At 36.3% G+C, this 19,546-nt stretch overlaps 1 pseudogene; it reads right to left on the bottom strand.

Annotated features, from left to right (window-relative positions):
* LOC118576291 overlaps positions 1 to 12,649 on the bottom strand; it is a 36,359-nt pseudogene extending 23,710 nt beyond the window's left edge.
* Between the last annotated feature and the right edge of the window lie 6,897 nt (positions 12,650 to 19,546).

Below are 19,546 nucleotides of genomic sequence, written 5' to 3'. Positions count from 1 at the left end.
TCAGACTCAAGTAAATCAGTCCTCAATAGTGATAATTACTAAATGCTCTCTAGTCAGTCATTCCACGATCAAATTGCCTATCTTTCTTTTGTAGATTAATGTGAACAAGTTATACTTTTCATTGTTATACTTAATATAATTCTATTAGTAATATTTATATTTTTATTCATTTATATTGTCACAAATTATTGAATTAAATGCATAACCTAACTTGATCATAGGATCACCTCCTTCTGAATTCCCTTGTGTGACTTTGTCAAGTGAGTTCATATAAGGAGTATGGCTTTGAAATTTCTCTTGTATGTTTTCTCAGTCATCAGATTCAGGTTAACTTTCCTATAGAATGATTATTCCTCGTTGTTTCCTTTCTCTAACGTACTTGTGGGAATGAGAATTATTAGTTTCCTGAAAAATGGAAAAACTTCCTTTGAGAAACTGTTTAATCATCTCCAGGGAGAAAACATTCTATAAAGAAGATATAAAATACTTGTTTTAATTTAATATGCCATGGAATAATTTTTGATTTTACTACTTGTAATTTGTTGCTTGAATTTCTAAAGTCTTATAATTAAAAATACTGGAGCCAGATATTGTGGTAAATGCTGAAAGATCAGAGAGACAAAGAAAAGCCACTGCCATGTCTCACTCCCAACACCATGAATCTTCTGTCTTCCTCTGTGTCTTCAGTCAAAAGGACCTAGTGGGAAGGCTCTTAGTTTCCTGTCTCCTCCACACCTTATATACTTTCCAATACTGTAGCAACAAGCATGAGATCTTTAAGTGCTGTGGATAAAAGTATGTGACTATACTGCCTGGTCTGTTTCTCTCCTGAACAATCAATCTCAGTAATCCAGGGGTTTAACTCACAGAGATCCAGACAGGTCTGCCTTGTGAAGTGCGAGATTGAAGGTATGTGCCACCACTTCTGACTTCTATGTTTAATATGATCCTCAGGCAAGCTTCATTTGATACACAATATATCACCACAATAATTTTTTGAGTTTCATCATGAATTCAAAACATAATATATAATGTGTTATTCCATATTTTCATTAATATTATTTCTATTTTTCTCATAAAATGTAATAGTTTTGCAAAGTGAATTTGAAATGTTAATTTGGTTGAAAATTCTAATTAAAAATCTATGGAATTCATCATTTTGATATTGCCTACAGAATCTTTCATTCCATGAATCAGCATTTTGTTTGTGTTTATTCCAATGTGCCTTCTTGCTACACTTTCACTATCAAGGCACTCTGTCTCTACTATACCCGTGTGTTTACACATATTGGTTTCTAACAGAGCATAAATGCTTCATATGCAAAACATATAAATGCTTCATATATTCTTTAGTGAAAGAACAGAGTAAATAAGTCATGACAAATATTTCATAGAGATTTAAACACAATTTTTTAAAATATATACCCACTCATTCAATGTGGTTTGAGATTATAGCATTCACTGTTTTGAAAATATTTAGCATTTATGCTTTAGTTTTTTCTTTCTTACTAAAAATATTTCAAAGTGTCACTTAATCTGCAACCATGAGGATTGGGAATTTGATATTGATGTTTCGAGTTTCCTTCAATGAATATAGTTACCATGTGCATGAACTTACTATGGCACAAATGTACTCAAAGCACCGAATATGCACATTAACTCTTCAGTGGGATGTGTAGCCACTCTCAATTGCAGTTTGAAATTAAGCAAATTAAAGAAACCAAAAATTGAAAGTTTCTAATCTATATGAAGCAAAGTTAAAACATCTGAATGTTTCAGGAAAACCATTATGTTAGTCAAAACATTTCTGTTGATACATGAATAATCTCATTAGACATAAATGTTAAGGTTGAGGAATCCTCTTTGATTTTCTTTCCATAGTCAACATTGTGTCTGTGTTTGCGCCTCACTTTCATTGTTTCAATTGTCTCAAGCCTATATTCTGTTCCTTGGACATATTTTGACATAAAGTTCTTCTACTATGTCCACCTTTGACTGGAAAGGAGGATCCTTCAAATTCAGTGTCCTGTCTTGTTCTAAGAACAAGGGTGTCCACATATGCCTTGCTATTCACAACAATGCCATTAATGGAAGTGGTAATGTGTCATTTCAACTAGTTGTCATAAGACACTTTTTTTGAAAAAATTCTCCACTTCTATGTTTTATAATGATCCATTAACTTCTTATAGAAAATAGAGTCATTTGTATAAAACAAAGTAATGTGTACTTATCACATTCGTTGGCTTATATTAATCAAATTATAACAGATGACATACAAATCTACATTCAAAATATGACACATTGAATTTATTGATTTAAAAAAAAATTGTGTTCAATGTAAGATTCTCATAATAAGATTTTCACATACCACCCAATGGATATATATTTGTCCACAACATGTTTAAGATCTTCAATATCTATATTATTGAAGGATATTCCTCATCATCGAAGTTACATAGTTTGATAGTGATGGAGGAAAACAGGGGAAGAAAAGATACTCAATCAGGGAATGTGGAATATTATTTATACTGGAAATCAAAAAGATAGTGATAGATAAATGGTTCTGTGGTTCAGGATACTGTTACTCTTAAGGAGGACTTAGTTTCAGTTGCAAGCACCCACATGGTGCTCAATGCTATCTGTACCTCCACCACCAGGAGATCTGAAGCCCTCTTCTAACTTTGATGTGCACTAAGCAAGTACATGTGTACATACATGCATGCAGACAAAACATTCACAGATAAAACAAAATGAAAAAATATAAAATACAAAAATTTAAATGTGTAAATGGGTAAACCACATATGACCTTTCTGATCACTCCTGATGAACCTAGAATCATGACTGAAATTATCCAACTAAGGGCCATAAGAAACCAACCCTTCAATGTGTGCTAACTTTGAACTAACTATGCTTTGAAATAAAAGAAAAGTCAGTAATTTAAGTGTGGTGAGTGTGTGTTTGTGTGTGTGTGTGTGTGTGTGTGTGTGTGGTGTGGTGTGTGTGTGGTGTGTGTGTGTGTGTTAAATGCCATGGTGAAATAAAGAGTACTGCTCTGTGATCGGGTTAAAGCTTTACTTTGAAAAGAGAACAATGGATGTAGTGGATTCAAACAATAACATGCAAGTTTTGAGTTTCAATGTCCAGAGGATCTCTCTCTTTTTCCCATGGAATGAATCAAATATGAACAACTCAAAATCAGTGGTTGAATCCCATTGTGACCTCATGATCCAAACTTTCCCATTCATTAAACGTATCCCTGTATTTATGATTATACCATGTAAAGATTCGGTGTCACCGTAAATGAAAATCACATTTGAGGATGATTTCAGGATCTTCAGGTAAGTTGTTCTGGAAAATTCAGTGGAGGAAATCAAGTTGTCCTGAATCATTTCTACAAAAGCTATGCACACTCTGTTCTTGTCCATCTCTCGTCTCAGGTCTGAGAGAATCTCAGCCCCATTGTGGTCATCTATGAGAATTAGTCCCACCCAAGTCCAGCTGAAATGAACCATCAAAATGGAAATGCCTTTTGACAGAGATGTGTCCTTGGGTGCTGTCTGGTAGAGAGAAGTGAACTGGGCTCTGTCACTTAGCATAGTGTCAAATGGCCCAAAAGTAAGCTGAAGGAAATTGGAAACATAGGTTAAAACATTGACATAGAACACAATTTAAGACCTGAGGTGATACTTGGATTGGTATAGACTAATTGCTACTCATGATGTTTTAAACTTTTGTTTTCTTTTTGAAAAACTTTATAGAATTACTCAAAGACAGAATTTTCTAAGCAACCAGTATAGGCTCCGTCCCATTCTGTTTTATCTCAAGCAAAGTATATGAGGCTATATAACCAAATGCCTGATTTATTTGCTTTGATAGATGGATGAATCACAGCAACACGTCTTTACATTTGAAAACACCTGAAATGTCTGCAGTATAATACTGGTTTCTTTTTTCCTCACAGCCCTCACCTGTGGATATTTGTAGAGATTGAGAAGTCTCCCAATATGTGCAGAGGTTGCCCATGATGTTCCTGTAAGTAAAGCAGCAGCCTTCTTTGGTCCTCTACATGTGTAATTTGGAAAGTATCGTCCAGTTCCTGTGAGGCACATAAAAGGTTCCTGGAGAATATGCCATTGATTGCTTGGGACGTGATATAGATCAAATCCTAGAGATGTGTTGGGTAAAATGTGAGTGTTCCTATTGATCTCCTCAACAGCAAATATGAAGGCCAAAGAAAACTGGTAGCTCCTCCACTTGAATCTGCACAGAATTGTCAATATTTATGAAGGGAAATCATACGTTGAACAGTATGATGCAAAGACTTTATACCTTCAATATTATATATCTACAAGTAATATTTTTTGTCATCACAGTAATAGTTATTATAAGTTGAATACCAGTGTATATGGTAAATGATAGCTTAAACCTAAATGCCTCAGATGGATCTAAAATTTCTGGACAATGATGTTGACCTGAGATGATGGCAACCTTGGAATCTCTGGTTAGGACAAACACAAACAAATCCCCCTAATTATTTGATGCTGTAGTGAAATAACCAGAAGATGTAAACTTCATTCCATTAAGGCTCCCCTGTTGTGTCTTATAAAACCCCAAGTTCCTCCACACCACGTTCAATATGTCTGTAAATAGATGGATAGACTTCAGCCCTTCAGTTGTTCTGATCAAGGACCAATGATGCTTATGGAGATGTCTGCCTGTGTCACATGCATCAACCCCAAAGCAACATTTGTATCTAAATCTGGGAGGAGATTGGGGGTATCCCACACCCAATCATATCCCTTTGAATTTCTTTCCTCTTTTCCATTGCCATTTCCCTCTCCTTTCCGAGAGTCATACAAAGAAGAGCAGATTGATTGAGTGAGTTCCCAATGGTTTAACAGCCTACAGTCATGACTTGAATCGTGTGGGAGTTGTGTGGTGTGTGTGTGTGTGTGTGTGTGTGTGTGTGTGTGTGTGTGCTCAGTTTTAGTGTTTTCCTTAATCTGCCTGCGTCTTTTGCTCACCCTTCCCTATGTTCTTAACCACCCACACAAAGTCAATTACACAACAACCTCAAATACCCAGATAACAGATGGAATTTCACTACCTTGCAACTGATTTCAACTTAAACAGAAAATATGACCAAATTTATTGCACACATGACTTAAGGATTCTCATCAAGATAGAATCATCATGTGACATGACTGCTACCTGTGATAATGATATCATAAAGAAAGCACATGCCATGTGAATTCACCACCATCTTGGTTAATGTTACCACTTGGGACAAGTGAAAATATTAGCCACCATTATGATTCATGGTCCTATTGAGTCCAATAGGACCACCACACCCTTTTTATAGAGGACCGTGGAAAAAATGTTGGACCTTCTATGGTGTTTATTTTGTAATTTTAGTGTTTTGTTTTAACAGCAATAGGATTTGCATGAGAAAATTGCTGGCTTCCAAAGATATCCTAATTGAAATTCACAGACACCAACAGAGACTCAAAGGGTGAATTACCAACTGAGAGACAAAGTGCAGATAGTAAAGCGCTATTAGAGTAGGCTCTACTGGGTCTCACTGCTGATTCTGACTAGTAAGTGCAAACTAGTTTTCCACTAAAATAACCTTTGCCCAACATGTTCCTTTGTTCTCTGAATATCATCTTTTTTTTCTGCGTGAACTAACAACATATTCACTAAAGATCACTATGTTGAGTTTCCCTTTTACAATGAAAAAGATAAAGCTCTAATGCCAACAAGTAATAATCATAAGATTTTTATTAGAATTTGTCTTTTAGATTACTTATGCATATTCAGTTCCTTTGAAATAATGGTTTGTTGCTCATATCAAGTACTTAATAACAAAATGATTATAGGTAAATGCTCTTGTAAACTAGAGTTGGTGATTTGGCCTGCATTTATATTGTTCATAATAATACTAAAAGATAAAAAAATAATAATCTTAAATACAAGCAAGTATTTAATCAACATGACCACATAGATAAAATAAATAGAAATGACTATGTTTCTGAACACTTCTTTGGAACAATTAACCTTAGGTTTAACATACAAATTCAATGTCTACTTTTAAGTCCAAGACTTATGGACTCATACAGTTCTGGTCAAAATGATTATCTCCTTGATGCTTATCCCAAATCTGGATCTACAATATGGCTCATATCACTTAAGGTTTTTGATAACCTTAAAGATAATATTGTTCCTAAACCAGGATATTTACTCATATTGGAATATTGCAATGATTTATACATGAATAAGATATATTTGTGCTTGCAAATGTGATATATATGATATATGTATGAATGCATATAAAGAAATAAACATTTTAATGATTATAAGGACATTTCCCACCAATAAAGACTCATTATAAATAAATAAATGAATAGATAGATAAAGATAGATAGATAGACAGACAGACAGATAGACAGATAGATAGATAGATAGATAGATAGATAAAGATAGATAGATAGATAGATAGATGAATAAATATGTGTTTGATGATCCAGGACAGGCATTTTGTCATGTCTGGTAAGTAAACAACAACAAGCAGAATCTACTTTCAGTTCTGGTAGACTAAAATGACAACATCAGGACATGTTAAATATTAATAGGACTTTCTTTAAGAAATGAGAACATGACTTGACAATATTTTTATAAGTTGGGAGAGGGATATCTACCTGTGCAATGATAAATTATCTTAATATATACCAAATAAAGAATTTTCAGTGACTAAACCTAGGTCATCCACATTGTCATCAGAAAAACCTTATTTATTTTCTATAAGCCTCATGAATTCATGGGTTCTCTATGGTAAGTTTTGACAAGAATGAAACTTGATGTCATTGAGAACTTAAAAGGAAGGGTTGTACATTACTTAAGACTTCCCCATTGAAAGAATATTCTCACAATAGGCAGTAAATTTAGTTGTTAAACCTTCTATGGCTCGTGGTCCTTTCATTTGGAAATTAATCACAACAATATGAGGTATGATTATATGTCCCTTTGGCAAGGGATTGACTTGTGATCATTATTCTTGGTAATGTACTTGATGACATATAATCTGGATCTTAGAGCTAGGGAAACATTCTTTTAATCCAGGTATTTTAGACATATCCTTAATCTTGATCTTTAATCAGGAATAAATATTTTGAATGTACATCTAATTCTGATGGGCACCTATATAAGGACATGGGAGAAGGAAGCTTTTGTTCTACCTGCTTGCTATCATGCTACTATGAAATCGATTCCTTTACTGGCATTAGCACCTACTCCTTCTGGATTCCAGAATATATTTCAAGATATGTGGCTTTGAAATATCTAATTCTGGTATTTACCTGGATCTGCTACATAATGTACTCAAAGGAGTACATTTACACATGAAAGCATGTGAAAAGTTTAAAAAAAAATCCATTGACAAGTAATACACACAATAATAACTAAAGTGGCAACAGAGATAAAATAAACCTTAACATATAGAATGAAAATAAAAAAGATATTATGTAAATATAAAAATAATATATATATTCATAAAATTTGAAAACTATTTCCAATAATCTAAAGTATTCATTTTATACCATATTATACAATTATTCAATACACCATACACACATGCCCAAACACACACACACAAACCCATGCATTTGAAGAGCAAGGAAAAGAAATAGAATGTTCTCCTCATAAAGAAATGGATATTTTGTAGGATTGTGTACCTAATAATGAAAACATATTGAAACAAATATACATACATGCTGAAGAAAATCGAAACATATTTTAAAATTATAAAACAAAACAACTAAAAAATGTGAATAATCTTATTCTCAATGACAGAAAATGACCAAGACAGCATGTAGAGTTTCCTATAGATGAGCCCAGAAGTGGAATAATTAGGTCATATGTCATGTTATTTCTATTTTAAAAGTTTGATGAGCCTCCAACATGATCTCCATAATATCTCTAAACATTTGCATGCCCCAATAGAAAATAAGGTTTTCTCTTTACCAACAAACATACAAATATTTATGGTAAGATTTCTTGGTGATAACTATTATACTGTAGTAACCTGATGCTTGTAGATAGTTGTAATTTGCTTTACACACAAAAGGAACAGCCAAGTATTTTATTTATAACCAAGGAGGATTGTATCTACAGTTTTCCTGCCTGGCCTACAGTCAGAACAAATCTCTCTCACCTGCCATGCCCATAGACACTCAGACCCAAGCAAGTAAACACACAGAAACTTATATTGCTTACAAACCGTATGGCCATGACAGGCTTCTTGTTATCTACTTCTTCTATCTTAAATTAACCCATTTCTATTAATCTATATTTTCCCACATGGCTCATGGCTCACCAGTAACTTATCTCTTTCTTGTCATGGCGGCAGCGGCTGGCAGTGTCTCCCTGTCCAGACTTCCACTTCCCACAATTCTCCTCCTCCTTGTCCTGCCTACCCTATCCTTCCTCCCTGTATACTGGCCAGCACTTCATTTATTTTAACCAATCAGAACAACACATTTGACATACAGAACATCCCACAGCAGAGGATAATGAGACATTGAGGACAAACAGCCTATACAACAAGTGCTGTTGATAAGCTGAGCATCAACATAAAGTGGAAAGAAATTGGATCATTGTCCTCCCCTTGTATAGGAATCAATTCAAAATGAATCACAATCCTTACATTGAAACATGAAACACTGAACTTGATGGATCACACACTGCATAATTGTCAAGAGTTTGGTGTAGGAAAGAACTTAATGAGGAGAATGCCAATATTATACACATTAGCCTTGGGTATCAAAAGACGGAGCCAAACAAAATTAAAGTACAACTACAACAAAATGAAAAAAATACTCTGTAGAGCAAAAAGAAATTGTTATCAGAACACCAAATAATGGCATAAAACACCTTCCATTTGTTCTTTCAGTGTTGATCTAATATCTAAAGTTTTCATTAACTGAATGAAGTCAGTTATAAATCAAGGAAATAAAATATCCATCCAAAAAATGGATAATAGCATGAACAGATCCTGTATGAAAGAAAAACACATATAGCCAGCAGCTACTTTCAAAAGTTTTCAACATCAGTGATCATCACATAAATGGAAAATTAAAAAATAAAAGCATTGATTGTTTCAAGTATTTTGAGTAGAGTGATAATGTTTCAAGATTCAAAGATACATCAGCAGAAAGAGACAAAGAACAGAAATGCTTGCTATGAATTATTGAATGTTTGCTGTTTCACATCTTCTTCACTGAAAATCAAAAGAGAAAACCTTCTGTAAGGCACAGGACACAGTCAAAAGAAAAGAATGGCAGCCTACAGAATGGGAAATGACCTTCATCAATTCCACATCTGACAGAGGGCTGATATCCAAAATATACGAAAGACCTCAAGAAACTAAGTATCAAAAAAATCAAATAATCCAATTCAAAAATGGGCTACAGACCTTAACACAGATTCTCCACAGAGGAAACTCAAATGACCAAGAATCACTTAAAAAATGTTTAACATCCTCAGCCATCAGGAAAATACAAATCAATACAACACTGGTCTTTTATCTTACACATGTCAGAATGGCTATGATCAGTCACTTAAGGGACAGTTCATGCTGGTGAGAATGTGGACCTAGGGGAAAACTCCTCCAATGATACTGGGAGTTCAATCTTGTGCAACCACATTGGAAATCTAAATGGTGGTTTATTGGAAAATTGGGAATAGATCTACCTCAAGCACACAGCTATACCTCTCTTGCCAGTACATCAAAAGGAGGCTGCAATATACTAGAAGGACACATGTTCAACTATATTCATAGCAGCTTTATTCTTAGAAGCCACAAACTTGTAACAACCTTGATGCCTTTCAACTGAAGAATGTGTAAAGACATTTTTATACTTTAATACAATGGAGTACTACTCAGCTGCTAAAAATAATAACATCATGAAAAATGCTGACAAATGGATGGAAATAGAAAAGATCACACTGAATGAGGCAACCTGGACCCAGAAAGACAAACACAGTATGTACTCACTTATAAGGTGATATTAGCTATAAATGAGAACTAAGCTACCATCCGCAGACCCATAGAAGCAAAGCAATGAGGAGGACTCAAGCGGGTGGAGTAAGCATGCATTTTTTTCAGTTTCTAAAAACAACATATAAACTTGTTATTGCATTATTCAAATGCCATTTTAACATATCATGTCAACTTTACTTTTAATTAAATATGAAAAAATGATGCTCACAGACAAGTAGAGAGATTCTCTCTTTGTAGTCTCTTATGGGGGATATTATTGTCCATTTACAAAGTGACTTTAAAATGTGCCTGACCAGGAAAGTAGCTATAATTCTCATACACATTAATATGCATTAATCTAGAAATATATATTTTTCTTAATAATATATGTATATATAGTAATAAATACGTATTTATTATCTTGGAATAGATGTGTGTGTATTTACAATGCTATATATGAATACATACATAGTGTTTTCTTATCATCGTTTAAATTAGGACTTCACAAAATAAAATATAATTAGAGATTAAGCCACAAAAAACATTATTGTACATTCCATGTACATTTTATAATTATAGGAAAGAACTTAGCTGTGTGCATTCAATCAAAATATGAGGAGAATCAATTAAGAGGAGAAAACACAAAAGAAACCCACTTTCAACAAATGGTCACATGAACACACACATGTAAATGGATTTCTCTTACCATATTTGCTCTGTCTATTTATGACTAAGCTGTCAAAACATACTTACATCTATCACATTTTCCTCTCTGATCTTTTCTCCTGCTGTATATTCCCAGGGCTGATTAGCACTGCATTCAGGTTTCAGCAAACACAGAATTGCATCACAAGGACCAAAATTTCCCTTCATTCCTGTCTGCCTGTTGACCTTACACCTAGACAGTGCTTCTGCATTTCCATTTTACATGGCTTTGTTCTAAATTGAATGCAAGCCATTTTTCGCTATTTTAGATCTTAATATGTGGCTTCTACAGTTATAGAAATATCTACATGAAATAAATAAATCTCACATACCTCACAATGAATCCCACATAGATGTTTATCTCCAGCAGAGTCCACTCAATTCTACCAATTTGTCTGCCAATGCACTACAGCCTTAAAACTAAGAAAGAACACTAGAGGTCACCCTCCACATCTAGGTGACCTCCAGAACATATCATACCACTTGTTAATAATCAGAAACACTGGAATGTAAAAGAAGCAAATGGTGCAAAATTGACAGAGTCTAAAAGATTACTAATTAAAATTATAGGTGAAAATTGTAAGTCATTTTGAAAGCATTTTCACAGCAGAGGTCCCAACACCAAATTATTGTATTCTGACTTGCAAAACAGCAGCAGCTAGCACATACATTCTCTGTCACTCTACCATCATATAAGGACTCTATAACAGTCACTGCAATAAGTGGCATCATTTCCTCTCAAAGGAGAAATAGACTTTGAAAACTGTACAAAGCAGTGTGTCAACTTTAAAAAAAAAATTCCATCTGCAGAGAAGACCATGAAAATGTCCCACCCCTGCGCAGCTAAAGGCAAGGCAGAGCTACATAAACAGATACAGATTATCATGTGTAAAATAACATGGATTTAAAAAAAACTCTTCTTTCTTTGAGAGAAGAAAACAGGGAACAGGAAGACACACCTGAAAAAGAGATTTGTGAATACGAGAGAGGGAATGCCAGGATGGGAAATTAGCATTAATTTCATATGAATCCAAACTTACTTGAGGGCAATGAAGTCTGAATTCTGAAAAGGAATAAATTGTAAAAGCACTTACGTGAGATCACGCATATCTTCACCTCTAAGATCATCTGTTTTCCTGAGGTAATAATGGAAAACAGGAACAAGTGCAGCAATCACCACATTTCCATCACTATGCAAAGGACTTAGTGCTTTTAACATGCACCAAACATCATCTGAGAAGGACAAAGGAAAAAGAGTCTGCAGAAGCAAGAAAATAAAAATTTGAGAGAGCATCAAAAAGCAGAAGCATCTACCACAGTGTAAGCATGGGGAACACAGATCCCAATGTGTTCAACAGCTACATATAGAGCTCATAGTTTTGTGGACACAAGAGTTTCTAAAATTCCTGATGAATGAAGTCATTACTCTAAACACATGTATTTTTGACAAGACTCTTCTACATTCTATGGAGAATTGTAGAGATGTCTCTTCCCTGAGACTTTCCATCTGAGACTCTCCATTAAAGATTAAAAACAAACTTTGAAATACATTTGGGATCTTCTTTAACCACAGGCACCATGATTTCATCTCAGAGGACAGAACATCAAGACCCCAGGGAAGACTCCCCTTGAAAATATTTGTCCAGGCCTCTCTATCATAAAAGTTAAATGAGACGGTGACTCAGGATGATGCAAAGACCATGCAAGGGAGGATGTCAAGGGAGATGAGAGTGAAAACATCCTGGAAAATGTCACAACCAGACATGGCCCTTTGAAAATCAGCAAGACACCCTGCTTTTTTATTTTTAATTTAAATTTTAAAAATTACACATCAGGCAAGGGTTCCCCTGTCCTCTGACTTCCCGCCCCAACCCCACCTTCCTCCATACCCTCCACTCTATTCCCATCTCCTACAGGGCCAAGCCTCCTCTGGGGATTCATTCAAACCTAGTGGATTCAGTACTGGCAGGTCCAGTCCCCTCCTTCCAGGCTGGCCAAAGAGTCCCTGTGTAAGCCCAAGTTTCCAAACAGCCAGCTCATGCACTAAGGACAGTTCCCAGTTCCACAGCTTGGATGCCTCCAAAACAGTTCAAACTATTCAACTGTCTCACTTACCCAGAGGTCCTGATCTATCTGGGGGATCCACAGCCTTTGGTTCATAATTCATGTGCTTCCATTCGTTTGGCTGTTTGTCACTGCGCTATTCCAATCTTGATCTCAACAATTCATAGTCTTACAGTCCCTCCTCTTTATAGACACTTGGAAAGCTGGAGCTCCACCTGGGGCCTGGCTGAGGATCTCTGCATCCACTTCCATCAGTTATTGAATGAGAGTTCCAGTTTGACTGGTAGGGTGTTTGGCCATCTGATCACCAGACTAGGTCAGATCAGACTTTCTCTCGATCATTGCCAGAAGTCTACAGTGGATGCATCATTGTGGATTTAAGGGAACCTCTCCAGCACTCTGCCTATTCCTGTTCTCAGGTGGTCTTCGTTTATCATGGTCTGTTATTCCTTGTTCTCCTTTTCTGTTCTTGATCCAGCTGGGATCTCCTGCTCCCCTAAGCTTTCTTTCCCTTCAACTTTGCCCTTCATTGCTCCCACTGTCATCCAGGTTGTTCATGTAGATCTCATCCATTGCTCTGTAATTGGGTGATCCCTGTGACTTTCCCAGGGTCCCGTTTTCTGGGTAACCTCCCTAGAGTTGTGTAGTAGTCTAGTCATCTTGGTTTTACATCTAGTATCCTCGTATGAGTGAGTACATACCATGTTTGTCCTTCTAAGTCTAGGTTAGCTCACTCAGGATGATTTTTTCTAGATCCATCCATTTGCTTGCAAACCTCATGATGTCATTGTATTTCTCTGCTGAATAGTAATCCATTATGTATATGTACCATATTTTCTTTATCCATTCTTCAGTTAAAGGGCACCAAGGTTGTTTCCAGGTTCTGGCTATTACAAACATTGCTGATATGAACATAGCTGAGCAAATGCCCTTGTGGTATGATTGAGCATTCCTTGGGTACATGCCCAAGAGTGCTACAGCTGGGTCTTGGGGGAGATGGATTCCCAATTTTCTAAGAAAGTGCCATATTGATTTCCAAAGTGGCTGTACAAGCTTGCATTCCCACCAGCAGTGGAGGAGAGTTCCCCTTGCTCCACATCCTTTCCAGCATAAGCTGTCTTCTGTGTTTTTGATCTTAGCCATTCTGACAGGTATCTGGAAGTGGAAGGCGGTATCTCAGAGTCATTTTCATTGGCATTTCCCTGATAATTACGGATGTTGAGCAATTCCTTAAATGTCTTTCAGCCATTTGAACTTCATCTGTCAAGAATTCTGTTTAGTTCTATAGCCCATTTCTAAAATAGGCGGTTGGGCATTTTGATGTCTAATTCTTGAGTTCTTTATATATTCTGGATAGCAGCCCTCTGTCAGATGTAGGGTTGGTGAAGACCTTTTCCCATTCTGTAGGCTGTTGCTTTGTTTTGTTGACTGTATCCTATGCTCTACAAAAGCTACTCAGTTTCAACAAGACCTATTGATTGATTGTTTCTCTCAGTGTCTGTGCCAATGGTGTTATATTTAGAAAGTGTTCTCTGGTGCCAATGTGTTTGAGAGTACTTCCCACTTTCTCTTCTATCTGGTTCAGAGTAACTGGAATTATGTTGAGGTCTTTCATACACTTGTACTATAGTTTTTGCACAGTGACAGATATGGATCTATTTGCAGCCTTCTACATCTTGACATCCAGTTATGCCAGCACCATTTGTTGAAGATGCTTTCTTTTTTCCATTGTATATTTTTGGCTTCTTTGTCAAAAATTTTATGTTCATAGGTGTGCGGGTTAATGTCAGGGTCTTCAATTCGATTCCATTGGTCCACATGTCGGTTTTTATGCCAGTATCAAGCTGTTTTTATTACTGTAGCTCTATAGTAGAGCTTGAGGTCAGGGATTGTGATGCCTCCAGAGGTTGTTTTACTGTACAGGATTCTTTTGGCTATCCTGGGTTTTTTGTTTTTCCATGTGAAGTTGAGCATTATTCTTTCCAGATATGTGAAGAATTGTGTTGGTAATTTGATGGGGATTGAGTTGAATCTGTAGATTGCTTTTGGTAAGATCGCCATTTTTTCTATGTTAATCCTGCCTATCCATGAGCATGGGAGATCTTTCCATTTTCTGACATCTTCTTCAATTTCTTTTTTCAGGGACTTGAAGTTCTTGTCATATACGTCCTTCACATGCTTAGTTAGAGTAATCCCAAGGTATTGTATATCATTTGTGGCTATTATAGAGGGTGATCTATCTCTGATTTCCTTCTCAGCCTGTTTGTGTGTTGTATATAGGAGGGCTACTGATATTTTTGAGTTCATCTTGTATCTTGCTATGTTGCTGAAGGTGTTTATAAGCTGTATCAGTTCCTTAGATGAATTTTTGGGGTCACTCATGAATACTATCAGGTCAACTGCAAATAGGGAAAGCTTGACTTCTTCCTTTCCAATTTGTATCCCCTTAATCTCCTTATGTTGTCTTAGAGCTCTGGCTACAACTTTAAGTCCTCTATTGAATCAAGTATGGGTAGAGGAGACAGCCTTGCCTTGTTCCTGATTTTTCTGTTATTGCTTTGAGTTTCTCTCCATTTAATTTGATGTTAGCTCTTGGCTTGGTGTAGATTGCCTTTACTATGTTTAGATATGTTCCCTGTATTCCTGATCGCTCCAAGACCTTTATGATGAAGGGGTGCTAGATTTTGTCAAATGCCTTTTCTGCATCTAGTGAGATGATCATGTGGGTTTTTTTTTTCGTGTATTACATTGAAAGACTTTAGTATGTTGAACCACCCTTGCATCCATGGGATGAAGCCTACTTGATCATGGTGGATAATTGTTTTGATGCATTCTTGGAGTCTGTTTGCCAGTATTTTATTGAGTATTTTTGCATCAATGTTCATGATGTAGATCGGTCTGTAGTTCTCTTTCTTAGTTGCATCTTTGTTTGGTTTAGGAATCAGGGTAATTGTAGCCTCATACAAGGAGTTTGGTAAAATATCTTCTTCTTCTATTGTGTGGAACAATTAGAAGAGTATTGGTTTTAAGTCTTCTTTGAAGATCTGGTAGAATTCTGCACTGTAATCATCTGGTCCTCGGCTTTTTTTGGTTGGGAAATTTTTAATGACTGATTCTATTTCCTTAGGGGTTATTGGACAATTTAAATGGTTTATCTGCTCTTGGTAGAGTGGTTGCCTAGCTAGCACAAAGCCCTGGATTCAGTCCTCAGCTCTGGCCAAAAAAAAAAAAAAAAAATTTACCTTACAAAGTAATGAGTTCACTTAAGTTATTTCAATAGGAGCTGAGATTCTAATGATTCTCCATTTTATTTTCTATCCCTCTACACATCCTTGGAGAACACTTCTGCCCCGATATATATATATATCCTTCCATTTTAAAGGTGTCCTGTTTTCAGTTCTTTCTTAAAAGCCATGTGCTGTTCCTGAAGGACACTATTTCTCTTGCTATCAGAATTCTTTACTCATCATTTATCCCTTTGAACTTTGCAGAACAACTTTTCTTACGCTGATGCAAGACTTCAGGGAGTATATTTTCAGAACAGATTTAACTTAGGGGTCTCTGGCCATTATTTACAAAGCTTGTGTTCTTTCAGGCAGCAGGGGCTTAAATTATGGAATTTTGAAAGTCTCTTGGAGAACAACTCAGCAATGCTTCTCATGTCAGGGGTTACAGTTTTTGTTAGGTGGTTTGTTACTCTTCAAAGCAACATTCAGTCAGATGGGAAATATCCATATGAACTATTTACATATGTTTATATATTGACTTGCATGCATTGTAGTTATTTTTGTGTAAGTATGTAATGGTTTGATTCCTTCTGACAGTGTCACAGATCCTAACTGTCACTAGGCCCTCCTTCCTCCCACTTCGTATTTACCTGCCTCCCTATAGTCACCACATCCTACTTTGTCCTTTTCGCCTTGAGAAAACTGGTGTACTTCCCCCCTTCTCTATTTTTCCTATCATGGAGTCTTTCTATTTTCCTGTTTCTCAATTACATTGAGGCATGTACTTTCATCTGAATGTGGAGATAAGACTCAAAGGAAATGCTATCGAAGGAAGTAGTACAGACTGTGATTTGAATCCAGAAGACACTCAGTTTGAACCTTGTCATCGTCATGACAAAAGACCCAAAGTCTACTTTCAAAATTAATTTCAACAGGTCAGACATATGTCATCAGAATATCATAGGCTGGAAAAACAAACATTAAAACAAAAACTATAAGAACACAATATGATTATTGAAATCAGATATACCAACCCCTCAATTAAATATCATAAAATACTAACAATACCATTGAATGTATCTCATGAATGGCAGGGCAGAAAAAGATGTCACAGCAACAGGGAAATATGAAGCTAACATCATCTGTTTTTGTGAAGAATTATTTTCAGTTTATCAAATCATGTTGTGCAAAATGCTGGGTGAATCTCTGAAGATATATCCAAACAGAACAACACTCACAAAGAGTAATAAAAAATGCGGAACTCCTTGAACTCTGATGCGTTAAGGCTGTGGGCACAAAGCTCATGTAACTGCTAAAGAGTTTAACATCATTAAGCAGAAAACTTGTGTTCTGCACAGTGAAAAATATTTAGGGTCACCATGGAGTAAAATAGCACCTATAGAACACTCAAAATGAGAAAATGACAATTGAAATATATTTGACTGAGAATGCTGATCATAGAGAGACATTCTAGAGAGTGATCTAATGTAGACATGTTCCCATGGATTATCAAAAAAGAGATGACTGTAACTTTGACCCATGCCCCAGAGTACAGTTTAATATGATGGTGATGGCAGGATATGTCAGAATTTTAACAATGGTTCTGTGTTCCAAGAGGTAAAAAAATACTTGTCACTATGAGGGGTTCCCAGAAGCTTCCATCAGGGTTTCATAATTCACTGACCAGTGGTGTGAGGCATGTCCAGAATGATGTAAGGAGGCACTGAAATAATATAGCTTCTCAGATGTCTTTTGCTGAGGAAAGCCATATGAATGGTTTATAGCTGAACCAAGACTGAGGTGATGTATACATTACCACTATCCACTAATGTATTACAAAATTACTGTATATGTTTTTACTAGCAAACTACATTTTAACATTGTGTTGTGTCATAAATTTTAAGCAGATAGTGAAATTTCCATTCAGGGAGATTATATATCCAGATATGTTTGCCAAGATGAGTTTTCAATAAATATTAACAGTGAATGAAAATTTATTTTGAAATATTATCAATTATTTTGTTTTTAGTTGTCCATAATTTAGACTGCTCTATAGTAAATAGACAAAAATCTCAGTAAATCACTTTGAAACTCAGTCCAAATTAGATTTTTTCCTTTTATTCTTCTCTTATATATTACATCCCAAACACTGTTCCCCCTCCATCCTCCACTCAAAGTTGCTCCCCTACCTCTTCCCCATCCACTCCTCCTCCTCCTTTCCCTTTGGAGAATGCCAGGTCTCTCTGGGGTATCAAACAGACATGATAAATCAAGATTCAGTAAGCTATGGCACCACCCATTTTATTAACAATTGACTAGGCAAACAAGTAGGACGAAGAGTGTCCCAGCAACAGGCAAAATAGTCAGGGACAGACCCTGCTCCCACTATTTGGAGTCCCACAAGAAGAAAAAGTTACTCAACTACAATATATATGCAAAGGGCCTTGGCTTGACCCATGCAGGCTCCTTGACTGTCAGGCCTGTCTCTGTGAGACCCTATGATCCCAGGATATTTGATTCTGTGGGGTTTTTTGTAGTGCCCTGTGGTAAGACAGCTCCCACCATTTAAAGGGATCCCATGAGGAAGAGAAAGGGATAATAAAATATTAGATAGAAAGATTTTGAAGAGGAGAAAGACAAAAACATAGAATAGCTTTGGGAAAACCTGGATCACCCAATGGTCCTTTCTGTCTCTTCAAAGGGGCTTTTTATAACAATGCCAAGGGGTGGGTAAAAAGACCTCCCCCTTGAGAGATCAAAGCATACTGCACAGCCAAGTATAGACTCTTCCAAGGGCATTTGCTCAGCTATGTTCATATCAGCGTCTAGGAAACAACCTAGATGCCCTTCAACTGAATAATGGATGAAGAAAATGTGGTACACATTGGAGTACTACTCAGGAGAGAAAAGCAATGACATCATGAGGTTTGTAAGCAAATGGATGGAACTAGAAAACATCATCCTGAATGAGGTAACCAAGACTCAGAAAGACAAACATGGCATGTACTCACTCATAAGTGAATACTAGATGTAAACCAAAGGATAACGAGATTGCAACTCACAACTCCAGAGAGGCTACCTAGTAAAGAGGACCCTAAGAAAGACACAGGAATCATCCAGCAACAGGGAAACGGATGAGATCTATGTGAGCAAACTGGGGGTGAGTCGGGTAATGGAGGGCAAGGGTTGAGGGAAAGAGAGTGTAGGGGAGCGGGAAGTCCCAGTTGGATCAGGAACAGAGTAGGAGAACAAAGAAAGAGACAATATAATAAATGAAGACACCATGGGAATAGGAAGAAATAGAGTGCCAGATAGGTCCCCAGAAATCCACAAGGATAATTCCACTATAGACTACTAGCAATGGTCAAGAGAGTGCCTGAACTGTCTGACTATGGTAAAGATAGAGCCAAGTATCTGTAAATAAGCTCAAGGAGATCATATATATAAGGGCAGGTTGTGACTCAAGATAGATATTGCCTGTGTACTTCCTTCAATTGAAGTGATCAGCTGTTT

The sequence above is a fragment of the Onychomys torridus genome, unplaced genomic scaffold (genome assembly GCF_903995425.1).
Source record: "Onychomys torridus unplaced genomic scaffold, mOncTor1.1, whole genome shotgun sequence".
Taxonomy (NCBI): Eukaryota; Metazoa; Chordata; class Mammalia; order Rodentia; family Cricetidae; genus Onychomys; species Onychomys torridus.
Note: the sequence above shows the minus strand (reverse complement) of the source record. Positions and strands in the feature narration are given on the sequence as shown.